The following is a 22,310-nucleotide window of genomic DNA, read 5'->3' as shown; positions in this document are numbered from 1 at the left end:
GGGAGGGGAGGTGCTTGCTTCAGTAGTTTAGTTTCTAAAAAGTGTTTTTGATTAATCAAAATTTTTAGTCAATATAATTAAACTTGTCTTTTATTTAACTTTTGGATACTTTTAAGAAATTATTTCTTAGACTGAGATCAAATATTTATCTTTCGCTCTCATCTTATTATTTTTCTCTTATATTTAGAACTGTGATCTCCTGAATTATACTTTGCAGTGTAAGACAGTGCTATAGACATTGTGGCTTGCTCTAAGGTGAAATAACATTTATCAAAACCTTATACATTTTATATCCTTGGCATTTGTAATGCTTCTTAACTTGATTTTTAGGTACAATGCAAGGTGGGGTGAGGATATTTGTTTTCATAAATATAATTTGATGGACATCAATAATGTAATCATTTTTCTCTTGAACAAAGTACCGTAACAACCAAAAATTAGTTGAACGTATATGCTTTGGGGTTGTTCCCAGAATATACAGTGTGTTGCATATTTTTCATGTTATTTTAATAGAATAACATTCTAGTATAATTTTTATCATTTTATCATAGAAATACCTAGGGCATTATAGTGTTGAAAGTTTTTCATTCTATTTGATTATCTCATCTAAAATTTATTTCATTTTTCTTGGAGCATTGTATACAGGTAGGAATCATTTAAAAACTTCTAAGAAAAAAATTATTAAAGTTTGATTGATATTTTCATTGAATAGGTTAATTTAAGAAGACCTAACATTTCTACAATATTTTGGCTCTAGAATATACTCATATTTATTTTAATCATTAATTCTGTCAATACAATTTTATAGGCTTTGTTACATAGTCTCACAAGATTTTCTGATTTATTCTTAGATATTTGATCACAGATGCTCCTACTTATACAAGGGATGCAAACAGAGAAGCCATTTTTAACTAGAAAGTACCCTAAATAACAAATTAATTTAACATATCCTGTTGGCCAAACAACATAGCTTAGCCTCACAGTGCACTTTGGAGTATCCATTCAATTTATACTAAATATATGTTTCATTTGCACCATCACCTGGTTAAAAAAAAAAAAAAAAAAAAAAACTGTTAGCCCAACCCTTGTTGTACAGGTCCTCTGCATTTTTATAGCTTTTTGAACTGCATCACTTCTTAAATTTCCAAGTACATTTTCTATTTTTAGAAGAAATACACTTGATTTTCTATTGTTTTTGGTTCAAGTGATCATTTTAAATGAACTAATTTAGAAAAATTGTATTACATTCTAGTTTTTTTAGCTATATTTAAAAATGTATGGTTTTGTTTTTACTTCCAATTCCATTATCTCTCTCTCTCTCTCTGTCTCTCTGTCTCTCTCTCTCTCCTCTCTTCTCTCCCTTCTGTCACCTCAATCTCACTTTCTCTTCATTGCATTGTTGAAGCAGTTGAAGTGTATCATCACAATCTTAAAGTGCAAATCGTTAATATATTCATATTCTTTCTCCTTTGCAAGGGAAATTTTCAGCACATTTTAAAAAATTACTATATACTCTTGGTTTTCTGTTACGTAAGTTTTATTATTTAACATTTTTCCTAGCTCACTGAAAGTTTTATAATGAAAGGATGTTGAATATTAGCCTGTTGCCTTTTGTTTCCTTCCTGTCAATATGATTAGATTTGATTAATAGTTTAGACTTTCTTAAATGTAATCCACAGAATTTTTGAAGCATAGCTTTCTCACCCTCAAAAACAGTAAAGGAAGGTCACCTTCATTATTCTTTCCTTTTGAGAATATTTTGTACAAGATTGGGGTTGTTTTTAAGTTTTTGGAAGAATTCACTACTAAAGCCATCTGGTTCTGGGTTTTCTTATAACTTTTCTCAGATAACAAATTTAATTTTTCAACAGATGCCTCACTAATGAGGTAGTATATGTCATCTCTGGTAAAATATATTTATGGAGGAATATATTTATTTTAACCACATTATCAAGATTTTTACAAAATTGTTTTAATGTTATTTTTCTTTCCATGTATACAGTTTTATGTCTATTTATTTTATTTTTTATTTTTTATTTTGAAGGTAGTAGAAATACAACAGAACAAGAATCTTATTTATAAATATCACACTGTGTCTCTAGTGTAAGAAGTAATAAGAACTGTTGGAGTAAAAAAACCAAAATGTGTAGTTGTTATTGTAAAAAAGAAAGTGCTCTAAAGGATATAACTGCATGTATGTTTAAGTGTGTAAGATTGGTAATCGTATTACTAAGTTTTTGTTGGATTGCTGAACAAAACTGTTTGCCGTCTCACTGTCCATTTTGTATGCTTTAATTTTGTAACTTGAACAACTATTCCTAAGAGGACAATATGTAATTTATCAACTAGTGATTTCTTACTTTTTTTTTTGGAAATTCTGTATTATTTCTACCCTTTTTCTGTTTTGCTTTTTTTTTTTTCTCTTTAAAAATAAAATTAAAAAAAAAAGATAAATCAAAGCCAGTGAAAGATAGATCAATGCAGTGAAACTGGTACATAACTTCACAGCAGGTTACCGAGATAACAGTAATAGGTACCATGGTATATCCTGTTATCTTCACAATAGCTGTCAGCCAATTAGGTGTAGCAAAATCAAACCAAAGACAGAACATTATAAAACCAATCAAAAGAGAATATTCAATAGTGTAAAACAATTACTCATAATGAAACAAAGCAATGAAAACATTTGCCTTCAAACAGAAGATAGAAAGAGATTCCCCATATTTCTATATTGCATATAGTCATCCTTCCAAGAGATACCCCGACCTCTGTCCCCAGTTGCTAATGCGGGTGGGTGAATGGGGTTGGGATATTTGATTCCCAGCCTGCCCACTGCCCACTGGTAGGCTCACAGGAGATGCTGATTGGGTCTCCTCCTGGCTAGCCTGGAAGGGAGGCGCTTACCAAGAGCACCTGAAATTGCTTCTTTGTGCAGCCACCTGGGCTCCAACCACAGCAGTGGCCAGATCTCTGGGGCCATTGCCTGGGTCTCCTCCTGGCTTCCGCAGGGGAGAGGCGCTTACTAAGAGGGCAGGTGATTTGCTTCCTTGTGCAGTTGCCTGGGTTCCACCATGGCAGTCATGTCTATGTATTTTCGTTATTCTGTTATCATATTTTTTAAAATCTCAATCAATCTTGTTTTTATTACATCAGTTAACCTTTTCAGAATTTTCACCATTGGTTTTATTTCCACTTTTCTACATTAATTATTTCATTTTATTTCTGCTCTTATTGATCGGTCCTATTATATTTCCATAGTTTTGCTTCTAGAGATGAAATCTTAAATTGTTTATTTTCCTTTTTTTCTCATAGATGCATGGAAGGCTATCAGCATTTTTCTTTAACATCATTTTAACACTAACCTACAAGATTTGATCTGCAATATTTTGTTATAATCCATTTAAATAACTTTCTAACTTACATGATGATTTCTATATTGATGCTCATGATATTTAGATATACATTATTAAATACCAGGAAGTGGACTGTCTCCTAGTTATAATTATGTTGTTCCTTTCAATCATAATTATGTAACTGAAGAGCATATTCTGCATTATTTCCATATTTTAAATTTTGTTGAAACTTTATTATAACTATTCACATGATTGATTTATCATATGATTAAAAACCTCATATGTACACTGAAAGGAAAATAAAATCTGCTGTTTGGTACAGTTTTGCATGTCAGTTCAAGTTTCTTCACTGTAATGTTCACAATTTTTCTGCCTTCACTTATTCTTGAGTGAGTTTATATCAAATATGGTAGAGACATTCTGAATAATTAAATTCAAAATCTCTTCAGATGAGTTTTACACAAATTAGTGTTTTAATATTACTTCAAGTGATTTTAGTTATTACCCAGATTTGGGAATTTAAGAAGTTTCAATTAAAAGATGAATTACTTGAGATGCCAGCGATAAAACCCTTAAATGAATGACACCTAACAGGCTAATAATGCATGTGCCTGTACTAGGCACACATCTCAGGATGTTTTGCAGAATGTCTCTGTAATGTTTTTCCTTTTTTTTTTTTTTTGAAATATGAGAAAGTTTTGCCAGTAAATTCAGTAAAGCAAAGGAATATTTTTTTCACAGAAAAAAAAGGTGTTGGAGAATATAGTAAAGATATATGGTAAAATAAGGAAACATGATCATTTCAACATTTTAACACTTTGAAAAATTTTAAATAATCTTCATTAGTGGTTATCCAGTGAATCAAAAAAAAATGCTTCCTCATTGTCAATTATTTTCCTAATCAAATTTTCTAATGTTTTAGTGTATATTTTGGAGTAGCTACTCACCAGAGAGAGAGAGACAGAGAGAGAAAAAGAGCAACACATAATACATAGATATTGCAACCTCTTGAAAGCAAACTTTGGTCTTTACATATTTTATTGTCCTCCCTTTTAATATAACTTTTCATTGCTATTTTATATGAACTAAAATGCATACTTTAATTCTTTTAAAATGTTAAATATTTGACAAATCATGTCCATCATTTTCTCAGCATCAAAGCACTTATGTTTTCATAGCTTTACCCACTTAGGTATGCTGCTTAGAAAATGGAAATAACTTCCATAATTTTATGGAAATTCCATAATTATGGAAAATTTCAAAATTTTAAGAATACTAAGTATTGGCATTCATTACATACTTTATCAAGTAGGGTATTCACTGAATGGAAAATATCATGAATTAATTTATGACCTAAATTGTGGGAAGCTTCTGACAAATAAATGAGGAGATATACAGCCAATATGTAAAATCAAATGAGTAGGGATACTTTTATAAAGTTACTAGTAGAATTTTAATTAGACTTAACTTTAAAAAATTAACTTGTAAGTGATAGTATTGGGTCAGAAATAGGAGTCACAATACAAATTAGGCTGGAATCTAATTATTTTCTTATAAATGTCTCCCTCTCTTTAAACTTCAGGTCACTGAAACAGAAAAACTGACGAATTCTCCACAATGACCATCACATGTACACAATGACACCTAACAATTTAATGCTAATGTAATGTAATGATAGTTTCTGGAATGATGACTGTCATGCAAATGAGCTGTTTCTGAAATTAGATTATCCTTTAGAGAGAGTCTGAAGGAAAGATGACTTGATCATAACCCTCTGAGTGGAATGAGAATTCTATATCATTATGTCCAAAGGTATTATCAAAGTGTCATAAAAAGTACACATCTTCAAAGATGAAGGGGCTGAGGTGTGCTGAGAATATGGCAAACAAATATTGGCATTAATGTTTAGAGTGGGAGAAAGAATCTGCTGTGAGAGAACAGAAAGAATTCTATTTGTTTCTTAGATCTGGGAGACCAGAGAACACACAGACGAGATGCCCAGAAGACCAGAGAATTTGATGTGCTTTAAAAATAAAAGTAAGTCAGTTGCGTGATTTCTGTTGATTCTGTGATGTATTTTAACTGTGCAAAGTCAGGTAACAATCTATAAAAATAAACAACTCTTTTTAAGAAAAGTGTGTGAGAATAAGTCATGGTTTAAAATATAAGAGATAGAAAAATTTGAAAGAAGTACAAAAAGAGTCAAAAGAGAAAGTTGAAATATGGAAGAGTGTTTCTTTTTTCCACACTATCCAGAATAAATGTAATTTCTTTCATAATCAATTAACTGCATTTGTCAAGAGAGAATAAATTTTAAAAGTAACTAGTAAAACAGTATTTGAAAAGCTCTGTAATAAATCTTTAGGAAACAGCACTCATGTAGCTCAAAAATCCACTAGAACATAGTGCTTGTTATATTTTAATTAATATAATTCACCAACATATCAAGACAGAAAAAGATTTATCCTTCTGTAGTGGGTTTATTCCTATTGTCTTATATTATTGTACGAATTATATAGGCCCAATATTGCCTAGGTTTTCTCATTTTTAAAATAGTTGAGCTATCAAAGTATTTCACAGATGTCCACAGCATAGTCTTCACTCGGTTAGAGTTTTGAAGCCCTTCTTGGAGAAAAAAATATTGCAAAAAGTTATACAAATGGCCCTTTATATTTAAGTGTGTAATTGAAATTTTCTTCTCTCATAAAGATAAAGAAATTGTTCTACTTAGGGCTGGGAATGGCCTGTATCCAAAATTCAATTTATAGAATCATTTCTAGCCTATTATAACTATATAGACAGAGACGTAAAACTAGGCTAAAATAGTAAATGGCATACTTTTAAGCATGTGAGGAATATTATCAACTGGCTAGATATTTTTTATTATAGGGCAATTATTACCTAGGTTTTCTCATTTTTAAAACTTTATTGCTGATCAAATAATAAAAGCAAATATGAAATAAATTAGCATTCCCAAATAACTCTAAAAGTAATAAGGTACAGCTTCATTTTCATATGAAAAATTCTCACTAATTTCTACAGACTTTTTCCAGATGACCATTTATAAAAATGTGTCTCCAAAAGTGCAACACTCCTGTATTAAAGCATCCTCCTGCATTTCCCTAAGGCTTAGATCTCTTCGTGTTTTTAATTGACAGTCTTTGTATAATAATTTCACGATTACTTTTTAACTTGCTGAAAATGATGACTGTTGTCTTTATCAAGATTTAAGCATCAGTTGGTAAGCAATGGTTTATCATTCATTTTATACTTTGAAAATGAACACCTCCCCACAGTCAACATAAGACATTTCATTAAGAACAAACATATTTTTTGAGTATCTGTATCATTAAAAAGCACGACAAAGAACTGGAAAACTTAGTAGGGTAACCAGATAATCAATATAATTAATATAAAAGGGGATAGAGGAAAAATATAATAAAGAAAAGGTATTTCTTGCTCACAAATAACCCTCCCCAAAAGACATTTTTAAGTTGAATGGACATTAACACAGAAAGGGAGTCTTCCTGGTGATAAAGAGGTGTTAAAACATTGCAGGGGAATGGTATAGAGATTCACAAGTAGTCTGACATGCTTGAACAAGGATATGAATGGTGCATTGGTGTGAGCTGAGTTAACCAGATCATCCCAGAACATCGCTCAAAATGCCAGGTGAAAATGTTCTCCAATGCTGCTAAAGGAGAATTTCAAACTGAGAGCAACCAAACAATGTAGTTTTAAAAGATTACTACAACATCTCTTGTAAGCATTAATACATTAAAGAGGAGTGAAACACCGGGATGAGAGAGACAAAGCCATGAAAGGGAGACAGGGAGTGAGAAAGTGTGTTACAGGGGTCAGAAGTTTATTGGAAAGAATTTTGAGTTTAGTAAGAAAGAAATATAGATTTCCTGGGTAGCAAATAGATTGGATGAAGCATATGTTTTGAAAGGAAACTCAGAAGTTTGGTTGAAATTATATAAAGAATTGGATATGATCCCTACATACTTAATTTGTTGTGTTATTCATAATATTTAATGACAGATACAGCAAAGGCAATGGTTAATGGTGATGGACATTGGCCACCTCCTGGCAGAAGGACTTTGAGACTCCTTATCATGCAGGTTCAGCAAAGGAAAAACTCACAAACTGTTCAATGGCCGCATGTTACAGCAGTTTACAACACGATTCACCTGTCTAGGGTGGATTGTGGAGAACTGCTGCAGAATGCTTCAAAACTTGGGTCATCTGAGACACCAAAGGACTAGATCCCACGTCTAGCAGAGGCTCACAGCGGGGTGCATGTATGTGATCATGGCTTAGCATAGGCAATTGCACAAGTGCTATCGTTGTGCTAGTATACAAGAATGTAAACTTGATAACAGCTAAAATACACGAGCTGGACATAAAGACATGGCCTGCTGCTTGCTGTTTTTGCTGATGTCTTTTTGCATGCTGTCACCCAAAATACTTCTTCAGCTTTGCACTCCAGTGAGGTTCTAGAGAGTAACAATTGACAACAATTTTAATTGGTTTATAGAATCTTCTTCATATATTCCCAACAGTGGATCACACCACCAGCCTTGTTTGTATAAATATGTAAATTAGGAGAGCAAGCTACATAACAGACAGATGTGTGAACATTTTCCTCTTGCATTAGAGACTCTTGGTTTTACATTAATTCAGTTTCCTGAGGTGTTATTTTGATTTTTAGTTTTCCATGCTTGCAATAAATTAAGATTATTTTATATAAGATTATAAGAATAATTAAAAAGCATGTTTATGCATTTAAGCAAAATTATGTTAGTTAGCTATTCAAGATATTAAGTAATAACTGAATATCATCTACATTGATTTCTTTATACTTTCTTAACATTTTTTTCTTTTCTGTATTTTGAAAATTATATTTGCATAGCCAGAAAGCATATCTCAAAAGTGGCAAGTACTGTGAATGTTCTGAGATTATATTCATCTTGCAAGCTAATAAATTAATCTGCCACCATTTCATAGATGATGGCAAAAGATATGACACTCCTCGGTGAGATGCACACATTATTAGTCACGAAAATTCCAGCAAGCCAAAGACAGATGAAATCTGAACATGAAGTGAGTTGTGTTAACAGGTAAAATCTTGAGTTTAGACAACCTTATTCTTCAGTAATGGGCAGTAAGCTTTTCCTAGTCTTTGCTTCAAAGAGAGATATTATTTTACTGAACTGTACAGAAAACAAATCTTCCTTTTGGTCTTGAGGGAGGCTTTATTTCTATATTCCAGGATAATTCACTGTGCTACTTCACTTAAAAGAATCCAGACCAGCACAAACAGAAATAAACTAGACCATAAAAGACTATTTCTCTACAATTCTCACTCCAGGAAAATTTCTCCGTAAATCTCTCTTCATGTGACTCTGGTTAGTCATAGTTGAACTTGCATCATTTATTTCCTTCCGCATTTAAATTAGGTTATGATCAGCACCACTTTAAAAAGTATGTGAGTCTTGTCTGCACATTTCATTCAGGTCCTATTCTTCTAATCTCAATCATCTGAAAAAATCCCAGAAGCCATCAGAGTTGATGATAGAGCTCCATGTGGCTTATACTTGTAAACTGGTCATTCCATGTGACTGGAAGTACACATTCAATATGGTAGGATGTATTCTCAATAACAGAAATTTCCTCTTTTCCATTCCAGAAAGAATTATAGAGCATTTATAAATTCAGAATTGAGGCTGTCTTAAAAGTCTACAGGACCAAAGTAGTATTCACTTAAATGCTTATAGGTCTCTAAATGATCACTGGCAAAGAGCAGGTCACATGATTTTCACAGAGGAGAAAGCCTGGCTTCTACTCAATATGTATGATCTAGTTGCTTCCAGCTGGGTTCTCAGTTTAGCTTGACTAATTGGGTTTCTCTGATTTTTGAGCACCTTCTGAGACCATGGATTCCTGCCTATAATGTTTATACCGTTGGTGATGGCACTCCTCTCCCCAGAGAATGACTAAATGTCAACCATATATGTATAGATAGTATAGCTGTGGGAGATACAGAATTGAGTCAACTTCTGCTGTTGTCCATAAATTTAGCTATAAGATTAAGGAAAACAATTATCAAATTTTAGGCAAATGCCCACTTGTGGTAGACATAGTCAATCCATCACGCAGTTAAAATAATTTTGGAGAGCTCAACCAGATTTTCTTTTTTCTTTTTTTTCAGGAGAAAGTCTCCAAAGTTACATCTGAAAAACAAAAAAACATCAATGTGCCTCACTTCCTCACAGTTCCAAGAATATGTACTTCCTGATTTCTTTTTACAACCAACAAATCACCTTTTCCCACTAAACAGACCTAATTCTTCTACTTTCTAATCATTTATTTTCACCGAGTGTTTTTATGGGTATGGTCAAGTACATTTTTTATGGAACAAATGTATCTATTGTGTTCTCTACTCCAGCCTGCATTGCAAACTGCAGGATATTCAACAAGAGATCACTACTTTTATGATCTAGCGCTTCAATAATCTAACATAAAGTCCAAGTAACTGAACTAAAAGTAAGTTTCAATTCCCTAGGTTCTCTTTTGTACAGGCTTCCACTTAAGAGTGTATTCTACTCAAACTAACCTGCTTGTTAGGGTAAGGATAAAGCATCATATCCAGAAAAGGTGAGAATAGAAACCTGAATGGATGTATATAACTCTACCAAAATTGGCTTGATCATAAACCAAGCTGCTTTTGTCAGTGAATTACCCCTCATTTGGTGAGATTCTCACTGAGGAACAAAACTGCCTTACTAAAGTATGTACAAGAAGGGGCAATTTCTGATAATACTAAGGGATTATGAAGGTAGATAGATTAAATTTTGTGTGAATTTCCAAAAGGTTTTTTCATGTTCAAAAATTGTTGTATGAGGCAAAGCAGACCCGTCGGATGCCATGAAAATTGTTTGTTATTGAATGGATTTGGGAATAAAGACTCACGGTGTCAAAGAACAAATGGTTCACAGATGGAAAATATTATTTTCAAAGACTATAGTGGTATTACTTAAATTTGCAAATTAGACCAGAATGACAACTTTATTCTCTAAAAAATTTGTCAGCAATGCTTAGGCACCACTGACAGTTTTATAAGGGATTGAAGCCCGAGGCAGTCATAGTGCTATGAATGAGCAAGAGCAGTATTCCCTGTATTTACTGTTTCCCTCAATAGAAGACATAAAGGTTAATATTTTATAAAGGCAAAAATTTTGCATGTAATGTTAGCCTCAGTACCAGAAATTTAGACTCCTTTATGTTTCAGAAATGGGTGAAATAACACCCCTAGACAGCCTAACTTAATCTTAGTTACCTTTTAAAATCCTCTTTCCTATTAGAATCACCCTGATATACTGAAACATTATAACTGCAACATATAAATTTCAGACTTATAGAATTCAGTCTACACAACACATTTGCTTAAATATTCCTATTCTGAAATTTTGTCCAGTCATGAGTCACTGCCTCTCATACAAAAAGCACTGGGACAATTTCTAATGCTACTAATGCATTGCTCAGAGAAAGGAAAATTTAGAATTCGAGATTCAGCAATGAAAGAAAAGACATTTTGTTGATGTGCTCATCATCTCTCAAGCAGAGATTTCAGAGAATGAAGGAACTTGTGGGCCCTTGACTTGCATGTCTTGCCTGGTAAAGGAATCTGTCAGCTGAGTAGGTAAACAATCTGATCCATGCAGTCACATACAATACTCAGGATTTGGTTCCAGATGTCTGGATTGTTTCTAGCGTTTTTCAACAAATGGTGTGAAGACAAAGATGCCTTGGAAATTAAATTATTTCTCAATTTAATGTAATGGCTAAAGGTTAATGTAGTCTTTCTGGTAGGAAAAGAGTGATAGCCATGATCCTGGGAAGGACTATTGTATACACAGCCAAAACCAAAGCCTAGTTAATTCAACCAGTAAAAGCATGATAGCTTTTTTTACATAGACACAATGTACTACTTACACAGACAGTAAAAGAAAGAAGTGAAGGGCTAATTACTCATGTTTGTCACCAAAAAAAAAAAAAAAAAAAAAAAACATTAAAACTAAAGGAATTGCTACTAAGACTCAGGTTCTTGGTAGTCTGTGATAACAGATGCAGAGGGAACTTTGAATTTCAGAACCCTGGAGAAAGCGAAGATCTACTTCCAGTTAGCCTCCAGGAGACAAAAGAATGAATTAGGGATGTCCTTATAGTAGAATATTGCATGATCTCCAACTTGTTGTTCTCAAGGAATTTCGCGCGGTGTAATAAGACTCACATAATAGTATTTCTAGCTTTGGTCCTCATAACCTCTGAGGATAAATACAAGGTTACTGGCATATCATCTCCCATTTCCTGTGGGATTCCCATGGCTTTGGTTCATGCAGCCCGTAGTAGATTCTAGGTCTCTTGTATGTAATCTTACTCCTACATCATATACTGGAGTTCAGCAGTAACTAATAAAACAACATCCACCTGAATCATATGCAAGAGAAATGATGTCTGAGTATTGGTTTGAACTGCAAGGTGGGATTTAAATATTCTACAGACATGAGTTGATCCCAAGATCAGAAAATAACTCATTTTAAGAAAAAAGCTATAATTAAAGATATGGATGCATTAATGTGGACTAGCTATTATTTTTATCTTATTAACCATATTTTTGACAGAAATTCCTTGTTTTAGAAAAATTTAGTAGATGTCTTACATTTCAAAGCTCCACCACAGCCATTTTACACTCATTTTGCACTAAAATTTTGCCGTGTCAGTGAGTATTTTTAGCCAGATCATTAATGGCAGTATCTATGGGTTGTTCATCTCCCTTCATGTAGATTAAAACACATTTCAGGCAAAGAGTAGATCACTTGGAGCGTCTGGAGGCAAAACACTTTAAAAGAAACCTGGGAATGTTTTTATAAAGACAAACTCTGCTCTGCATTGCACTCTAATATAAAAAACCAGAAGATTGGCATCATCATACTAAAATTAAAATTGACTCATTCGGCAGAATGTCTCTTTACTTGCGGCATGCATATTATCTGATATCTCAAAATGCGAGAAACTTAATCTCTTTTCCTGCCATAACACTATGTGATTTTGTAAAATACATATTCACACAGATAAATTAATGCCATTAACCAAATGATCACATAATTTTAGTTCATCACCTTGGCAAGTTAAGAAAGAAAATACATTACACCGTAATACCTTTAACTGAAACATTGCAGAATTAGACAATTTTAATAAGCTATATTGCTCAGGAGACATGAAAATAGAGTGCTAGAAGCCAGCGTTGGGAATACACAATGAGCACTAGTCCCATTGCGTATTCAGTAGCATACCCCACAGCATCTAACTAAATCAGTACTATATTTGTCATTAACAGCAAAACAACCTCAGAGCAGAAAAGGAGAAAATCATTAAAAGCTAGGAAGAGATCTATATTGGTCATCGACTACACCAAATTGTAATGAGAAGAGCAAAAGTGCAAGGGATTTGCAATATGATCCAGCGAGGTGCTGAAAGAAAGTAATAATTATTCCAGTCGCATGTGTTTTATCCATTCTGTTCGCATTTTAATCAGCATCTTTTAAATGTGCAAGCATTGTCATGTCACATGAATCCATATTATATGTAAATATAAAGAAATATGAATATATTTCTTGTATGCTGATTTTTTTTCTGAAAGAAATGAAAAAACAATTGTTTAGGAAATAAAAGAATAATGCATTCTTCTTTTTTAAAAAAAATTCATTTTATATTGATCAATAAAATGGAAAAATATACCAGGCTACTAACATTACTAGTAATTGCATATTAAAAATACTTCCCTGACAAAATATTAACAATGGTAAGAGAGAGAGAAAAAAGCAAGCCTATGCAAAATAAGAGTCACACCTTCTAGGGATTAAGACATGGACATCTGTTATTCAGCCTCATAAATCACTCCTAAATTTATATTATCTTCCTAAAAATATTTAATCTTTTGTCCATTCAGAAAGCTGTCTTTAGTCACCTCATTCCATTGATTTATTCACCATGCATTTTAACTTTCTACTTTTCTACATACAGAAGAGCACAGGAAGTATCAAGAAACATATTTTTCTCCTTTGAAATTCTGCAGAAAATTCTCTTGGAACAAAAGTATTTTGTAAGTGATATAAAATTTCCTGAAGCTTTTGTGGAAAAGATAGAAAAGTTTGCATTACAATTGCTCATTATTCAGAAACATCACTAAATACACTCCTTTAAGAACTCCTGTGGAATTGCCATCTGTTGAAATGGAAAGTTGTTCCTTACTCTTTCTCCAGAAGCATTCAGCCTTTCTTCTTCCTCTCCGCTATGCAATGAAACTTACTGCAGCTTTCAATTATACTTTCTAATCCTCTCACCTCATGTCATTCTGGCCACTTCAGTGCCCTTCACTATGATTTATGACATTGTGTGCCAAATACTGCATATTCATTACAGAGACTAGGGGAGTGAGAACCAAGCGATGAAAGATAAAATAATGAACATTGCTGCCGCCCTTCACAGCACCTCAGCTTTCTGTATTATCAGTTGTATTGGTTTGCACATATTAATACAAAATTGATTTGTAATGTATGCACAAAATAGTATCCACTGATTATATTGATTCACTTGTGATTTCAGCATAGATATTCAGATAACGTGGAAGATACAGAAATATTTAAGCATATTGGAAGTACTTCATTATAAAACATTCCAAGGATGAATTGCTAGTCATTAGTATGGCTTCCTTATAAATACTTTCATACTAACTTTTTCTCATATTATTAGCATATATGGAAATTTCAATTTAGATATGTAAAAATTGTTAATTTAGATTCACCAACCCAAACATATTTAATAGGAATTTAAAGATAAAGGAAATCCTGTAATACATTTTCTTAGCAAGCAAAATAGATTTTTGCATAGAGAAGACAATAATTCTTGTTCAATAATTTTCAGAAAACAATAGTGCAAACAGAAAAAGCTTTGCCTTATTAAATTTGTCTATCTCTTTAGTAATCATTTAAAAAACAATGCAAATTCATATAGGTTCATCGTGCAGAATGAGGCATAATAGACATATTTTCTACCTCCAGGAAAGTTAGAAGACATAAAGGAAAAAAGAGAGTAAGAAGGAAAACCAGGAGATTAATGGAAAAAAAGGAAAAGGAGGGGAGGAGGAAGAAAAGAAAGGGAAAGAGGAGGACGGGAAGAAAAAGTAAGAAACAAAAACAAAGAAGAGAAAGCAAGTAATCCTGTTCCAGAATGAAGCTGAGCCTCAGAAATTCATGAAATAGCACTGAGGTAGATTTCTGCATTGTGCTATAATCTACACAAAGAAAGTCTTGCTAAACTATTTTTGTAACAATTCCCTCAATCTTTAATTACCTTGTTTTATCTATTTGATGGTGTCTGCCATCAGGTAACTACTCAAAGTATAATTTCTGGGACTTACATATGAGAATATATTCTGTTTTTCTCCACGAAAGACAATTTTACTAATTTTAAAGTTATCAAAGATATAGCTCATTCCCATGTAAGATTTTTAATACATTACAACATTCTGAAATTATGGCCAATTGTATTTTGTTTCTATGTGGATAATTTACTTTCTGTCCCTTCATTTTAATAAACTGTCAATATGAGCAAGGGATTTAAAGAAATGTATTACTTACATGAGTACATATGTCATTCTAAAACCTCAAGACTTGTATGATTATGAGCCCATTTGAAGGACAATAAAGTTGGGTCACAGATGGGGTAACTATTTTACACAATGTCATACAACAAAGATTTGATTAGATCAGACTAGTAACATAAAGTAACAGAAAATAAAGCAGACTATCATTTATTAAAAGTCTTTACAAAACTTACTGATGGGCCTTAGCAAAGTTTCTCTTTGTATGTTGATCTAATCGCCAAACTTGTGCTACCACAGCCAAAGGTGTTTGGTTAGAGAGTGCAGAAGGTCACTATGCTGACAAATAATTCTAACAGCAGTGACACAGATTAGCCAGAACTCCTTGGTGTACTTGAATATTCCTAACAGCAAATACATACAGTGGCACAGAAGCAAAACATGGACTTGGAATAAGAAAACTATTTATAAGTAATATTGATAAGTATCAATCACTACAGCAAAACAAGGGTTCCAGGCTCTAACAATCTAGCTCTAAAATACTTTTATACTTTATTACATACTCATAAAGCATGCCTTTTTTCAATTTTTATAATTTAAACAGAAATCAGAAATATGCAATCAATTCAAAAATAGTTTTCTTCCTTCTCAGCGCCTGACGGCATCCTAGACATGTAAATGCAATACCACAAGAAATAAGTTTCCTGACCCATCGTACTTAAACTCCAGGCCTAGATCTCTTCTCATTTTGAAGGTTCATTTCAATCTTTAAGCTTCCGTCTTTCTGACTTGCTCTTTTTACTTTGCTAACATCGCCCACTTTTACTTCACTTGCCCATTTGTATTAACTTTGTGTCCCTCAATAAGATCAACAAGAGTCCTTTCACCTCTTACCATGGAGGTAAAAACTCTGTCAGTTCACCTATGGCATCAGCTGTGAGCTCCTTCTGTAAGATGACTGCAGCTCTGTGCTTCTTTCAAGGGCGACTGTGAAAAAGCTTCAAAAAAGTGCTTCTGCAACACAGAGTTTTAGAAACACCATCTTACCATGTACTCTTTGTGGAAAAGAGGAATCCCTGAGGTTAGAAAATGCAACATCCTACGAGTAATTAGCAGTGACCTAGCCAGAAGAGCCAGGGGCCCGGTAAGAAAAGGGTTGGAAGGTAATCGGCCAGGTATCCAGGGGCAGGATATCACGACACAAATGTGAAAATGGGGAAAAATTGGCAAAGCTTTCCTAAAATATTGATGGCTTCCAAAGAACATTTAAACACAGATGTTGAAGCTATGATATGGACTTGGATTCTTTCATAAAACCCCTGTTTTGTGTTTTCTTAATTGTGAAAAGCAAGTTTTTGTTTCTTAAAATCATTCTTACTTTTAGGCAAGTTAGTGCTTTTCTGCGTACTAGTTTATGTTCTTTCATAAACTCACTTTTTACACGCAAAATTACCCAAAAATTATTTAGGTTACTGTAGTAATTTTCATATTTATTGGCTGTGTGTTCTACATCTACAGAATGAAGTGTCTGTGCATCTAATAGATTTTGAAAGAATATTGCATCTCTACTGAATATATGCTTGCAATTCTTCTCTAAACAATACAGTATAACAACTGTATACCAAGAACTTATATTGTGTTAGGAATTGACAATAAACGGTAGATGACTTATATCAGAGGCAACGTACAGTGACTACAAATACTCCATCGCTTTCTATGAGGGCCTTGATAATACTTAAACTTATGAAATCATGGTTTGTCCAATATTTCCTTTTTTTTTGTATATCTTCATGCTAATGCTTCCTTTAATTCACTTTATGACAAAATTTGTGAAACTATGCTGTTTTTAATTTTCCTTATTATAGAACTATTAAGTAGAAATTTATTCAGATCTATTACATTTTCTTGGCCATGAATATTAGAGAATGTCTTTTACCTCAACACTTTTTTTCATGTTAATGCATATTAAATATATTCTCTATATATAGATCAATCGACAAGAATATTTTTGAAGAGCAATGTTTAGTCCTTTTCTCATAAACTAACTGCATTCACAGAACACAAGTTTCTTGTACCTGGCTCACAATAAGACCATTTCTTGATTTTCTAATAATCTAAATAAAAAACAACATAATGCTGAGAATTCACTATTTCCAAGAATTATCTCATTTCTGCCCTGCTGAAAAGCGCTTTATTTTGGATTAAATTGTTTCTAAGTCTGCAATACTGTGGACTTCTATCCCACTTTCAACCTCTGACTCCCTGCTGCATTGATTTTTAGAACTTCAATTCCCAAATGGTTATAAAGCATGGACAGGAGTACAAAAATATGCTCAATGTGCATCAAATGTAGATGACAAAGATAACTGTCTGATTTCCCAATAGTAGAGAGATAGTTTTTTGGGTAAGACTTTAGAGTTGCAAAATAGTAGCAGATCCATTCTGATGTTCAAAGTGTTTCTTAAATAAGTCCATAACTATGGACATAAGTAAATCCACAGTTATTTTTTCTCATTTTTATTCCATTAACCTTATAATTAGTGGGAGCATTTCAAATTCTGGGATGAGCATTTTTAGAGTTTCTACCATGATGTTTTTCCTTTTAAACATGTTTCTGATCAGAGTACTGGAGTATTTCCAAGTTCCCAGTTAATTGTTACAGTTCTATCCATCTTTGTTGAGTTTTCTGTTCCACTTTTATCATTCTTGTCTAGGTACTAATAACTATTACTATTATTTTGACTCTTGGTTTGTGTCAGTAATTAAGTCATTGTGTCTGATTTGAACCAAGCTTTTTGTATTTTTCCTCATTATTCTAAAACTCTACAAAGCATCTTTCTCAATTGGCTATCTGGAACTTACAAGTTCAGAAACAACATAAATGAATTTTGAAAATAATGTATTGAATGAAAATAGCCAGGCTTAGAAAATATGTATACCACATGATTTCATTCCAATGAAATGCTAACATTTGGAAAAATTAATTTTAGGTGATAGAAATAAGAAATATTTTATCAGTAGTTTTTGTGTATTGATTAAAGAGATAAAGAAATGTTCCTTGGATGGTAGGTTTTTAAAAAGTGTTGGTTTCAGAGATAACTATATTGTCAAAACTCGCCAGTTTGTAATTATTACTATTTAAATATTTCTTGGTGTGCAGATTTTAACTCAATTTTATAGTCGTGTGACCTTTTGCAGATAGGGAATGCACCAAGAAATGGAGAGGAACAGAGGTCAGGAGCAGGGCAGGTAAAAAGAATTAAAATGTGTCAGACAAGTGTACTAACACCTCACAATGATAGAGCAGAGCATACTGCAAAAATCATTATTAAAAGACAAGAAAAGATTTTTACAAATTAAACCAAACAGAAATAAATTTATAAAAGTTCAAAAGGACTGATCTTGGGCAAAGAGAATAAAGACTGAATTACAATTACAGAAGGACAGAAATCCAAGAAAAGTTCACACTAAGAACCCTTGCCAGTCATCTATAGATTATCTGAATGGAATGTGATGGACACTTCTGAAGGGCTAACATTCTTGAATTGAAATATAGTTCCATGGGTATTTTCATTTTTGAAAGTTAATCAAGCTGTGACATATGGATATAGATACATAGATACATATATCTATATATATATATAGATAGATATAATGAAGTTTAATAATTTTTACTTTTAAGGCCATGACAACATAAAATACTTCTGATAGTATCATAACAAAGACAATTATTATAATATATAGTTATTACCAAACACAATAGTTATCCACAGATTTGATTTTTATTAGTGAAAAAAAAAAAAGAAAAACCAAGCAGAGGAGAACAGTGGTAAAACCAAAACAAATCAACTTTGTGAGGTGAAAATTTTGAACTTTAAGCAAGATTAGTGTCTATTCCATGCTTCATAAGATGTCACCAGTAAATACCAGCTTCTTCTCCTGGATGACAGCTGTTTTTAAAATGAAAAAGAGAACTTAGAATGATTTGTTCCTAAACAAACAAACAAAAAACTATATTCTGTCATTAATGAGTACAATAACAGAAAAAAATGTATTTTATTCATAGTCCTTTTCTTACATTTTTGTTGAAACTCTTTGCTTATTAGTCCCATTGTCAATTGCTATTTTCAGTTGTTGCTAGAAAAACCTACATAAAAATTAGAAATAAGTACAGTCACTAAAAATGGTGCTGCATTTCATATGCAGGTATATTTCTTATTCAATGGCTATTTCTTCATTTGCGATGCTTGCTTTTCAATTTTATACATCTGTCTATACACATTTTCTTCCCAGATACATGAACAGATACACCATTAAAGTATTAATGATATAAGTATTAACAATTGCAAATCTTCAGAAAGCAGCAGCTATTGAATATTTTATCTCGGAACAATGCTTTTCTTTTAGGATAGCAACTGAACTACAGTGGTGTAGAGCTCTAAATGTTTAGGCAATCATAAAACTACTTTAAAGATTTAGCATTATTCTCATAATCTTTACTGGAGAACAATCAGTGACTATTATTCTTTCATAAATCTCTTAGCAGTCTCTCTTGATGTCTATCTACTGATCGTCTTTAGAAATTGTATTGTTTTATGTGACGAAGACAGGCACAGACAGATGTAGGGCAGGTTCCTTTAATCCTAAAAGATAAAAATAAAATAGCCAACTTGCCCTTCTTTTCAGTCTTTTTATAAAAGGATGTAAAATATTTCAGCAAGGAAACGTGACAGAAAATTTCACACTGTGACAACGTTCTCAATACGTGGCCCTCTGTTCATGCTCCCTTGACAATAATGGCAATAGAGTCATTGACAGTGTTAGAAGTTCACCTTCTTACTGTGGCAGGAGGATAGGAGCTTTTCTAGGAAGGTTAACAAATCTGAGAGGATCCGTAAAATAAGCTAATCCCACAGCACTGACCCTTCCTCTCATCTACAGGCAGAGACAAGATTTTACTTGCACAAAAGGATGGTTTGCGTTTTGTCTTTGTTAAATGGGATCCATTAAGAGTTCTTTCAAGGCCGGCTCATGTACCAAGAATCATACCCAGTCACATTTAAAATAACTGAAGAAACAAGTCAACAAACACAAATAAGGGTCTAGTAAATCACCCTGATGTCACATAGATGTAACAGGGTTAGTAAAACAAACACCAGCAAATGTTTCTAAATTCATTGGAACAGCTTCAAGTACTTCTTGTACTTAAAAAAGAAAGTAGAGGGGCTGGGGATTTAGCTCAGTAGCATAAGTGCCTGCCTTGCCAGCACGTGGTCATGAGTTCAATCCCCAGTACCAGTAAAAAATAAATAAATAAATAAATAAATAAATAATAAAAATAAAAATGAAACTAGTTTCAGTAGTTTTCTTTCTGTGATTCTTGACTAATGAAGCTTAAGACATCTATTACTTATGCATCAAATATATTACACATATTTAATTATATATACATATATATTCATAAATATATATACATATATGTAAGCATGTGCACAATTAAAGATATGATGTGCCTATTTATTTATATATTTAAATCTACATTTTTATTTTGATATCATAAATTCAAAGGATCGCTTGAGTGCACAAAAGGTATAGGTACTACATAATCTCACTTTCAGTGTGACCATTTGTGACTACATTAGCCAAGAAATTATACTAACTATTCATTTTATTTTGAATAACAATATTAATCATTACATTTATATGAAAATGAAGGTTAATTTCTACAAGTGAATATCTCTGAGTGAGAGCATTAAATTTGAAATTTAATCTCTGTGCATATCCTAATAATCTTTAGAATACTTTTAAAAGCTGTAGTACATTTCTGTGCCATTGATTCAATCTTCAATACAAAAGATAAATCCTTCTTCAACATTTTTATAAGAATGGAACATTAGCATCTAAGAGTTTAAAATATCTAAATTTGAGTCATTACTTAAGGTGTGTTGTATATTTTTCTAAGCAATTTGTATGTAATAATTATTGAGATCTGTGTATATTCATAAATTGTAGTTGATTTTATAAATGAGTAAGAGCAAATACATAAGGTAAGTTTATTTGACTTAATAGTTTATATCTGGCAGAGGGAGAATTTCAATTCTGATAATGAAATGTTAGTCATAAGTTTAATTCAATTCTATGTATTTTCATTAATTATTTTATTACTGATTATGTCTCATAGCAAAGTGTGTGTGTATGTATATATATATATATATATATATATATATATATATATATATATTTTTTTTTTTTTTTGTACCAGGGATCAAACTCACAACCTAGCACTTAGCAGGCAAGTGCTTATGCCGCTGACCTAAATCCCCAGCCTCAAAGTATATTTTTAATCCTACTTTGACTTTCTTTCTCAGACTTTGGTTTCACAACATTAGATAAGAATTTTTTAATAGTGTGTAACGTTATGTTACATTATGTGGAGCTGTGATTTTGAAGTACTAATACATCATATGGACAAAAGCATGTAATTTAAATCATTTCACTCTTCTAGAGGATAACTTTGATTTGTTATGTTTGAGACAAGTCCAAAGAGAAAGGAAGTGATGAATGTCTTATTAAGTGTCATTTGGAAATTAAGAGGTAATGATCACATGGTTTGAAGAAACTCATGCTTTTCTTTCTGCTTTGAATGACTGGTAAAATGTTGAAGAAGATGAAAATGTTTTTACTACACTCTTCCTTGACACTATCCCAAGACTTTTGAACTATCTCTTTCTAGATTATATTTTCTTGAAATTTTAGAAAATATAAATATAATCATGGTATTTTCAAATGATAAGTAAAATGTAAAACTTGCGTGGCATTCATAACCCCAAAATAAATAAGCACAAAGAATATACCAAGGTTGATCATGATTTTAGCTACTCTTCGCTAAAACTCATTCCTGAAAGGGAATGTAGGGCTCTTAGACCTTTAATCTCACCCTATTCCACTTTGTGCTTGAAGTTTCAATAAATTTCAAGAGATACATGAGACTAGATAGGAGATGCCATTAAATGATGTTTAAGCCTTGCTTCTTAATGGAGACTTTGTTCCTCTTTGTATCTTATAAATGGTATTTCCTTTTATATATTTCCCCAACTGATGGCTCTAAATCCATTGATAGACTCTCTACCAATCACTCTTGTCATACTTAGCACTGAATAGATGCGTGCTGCCCAAGAAAGATGAAAGCAAATGTGTTAGTGGCATCGACCTAGAGGCATACATCAAAATAGATGTACACAAAACCACAGAATTTATTAAAAGCATTGTCAGATTTCTGGCCCTGAAAA

The sequence above is a fragment of the Cavia porcellus genome, unplaced genomic scaffold (genome assembly GCF_034190915.1).
Source record: "Cavia porcellus strain 051 isolate PalLab524CR breed Dunkin Hartley unplaced genomic scaffold, mCavPor4.1 scaffold_15, whole genome shotgun sequence".
Taxonomy (NCBI): Eukaryota; Metazoa; Chordata; class Mammalia; order Rodentia; family Caviidae; genus Cavia; species Cavia porcellus.
The sequence above is the reverse complement of the archived record's forward strand: the minus strand, read 5'-3'. Positions refer to the sequence as shown.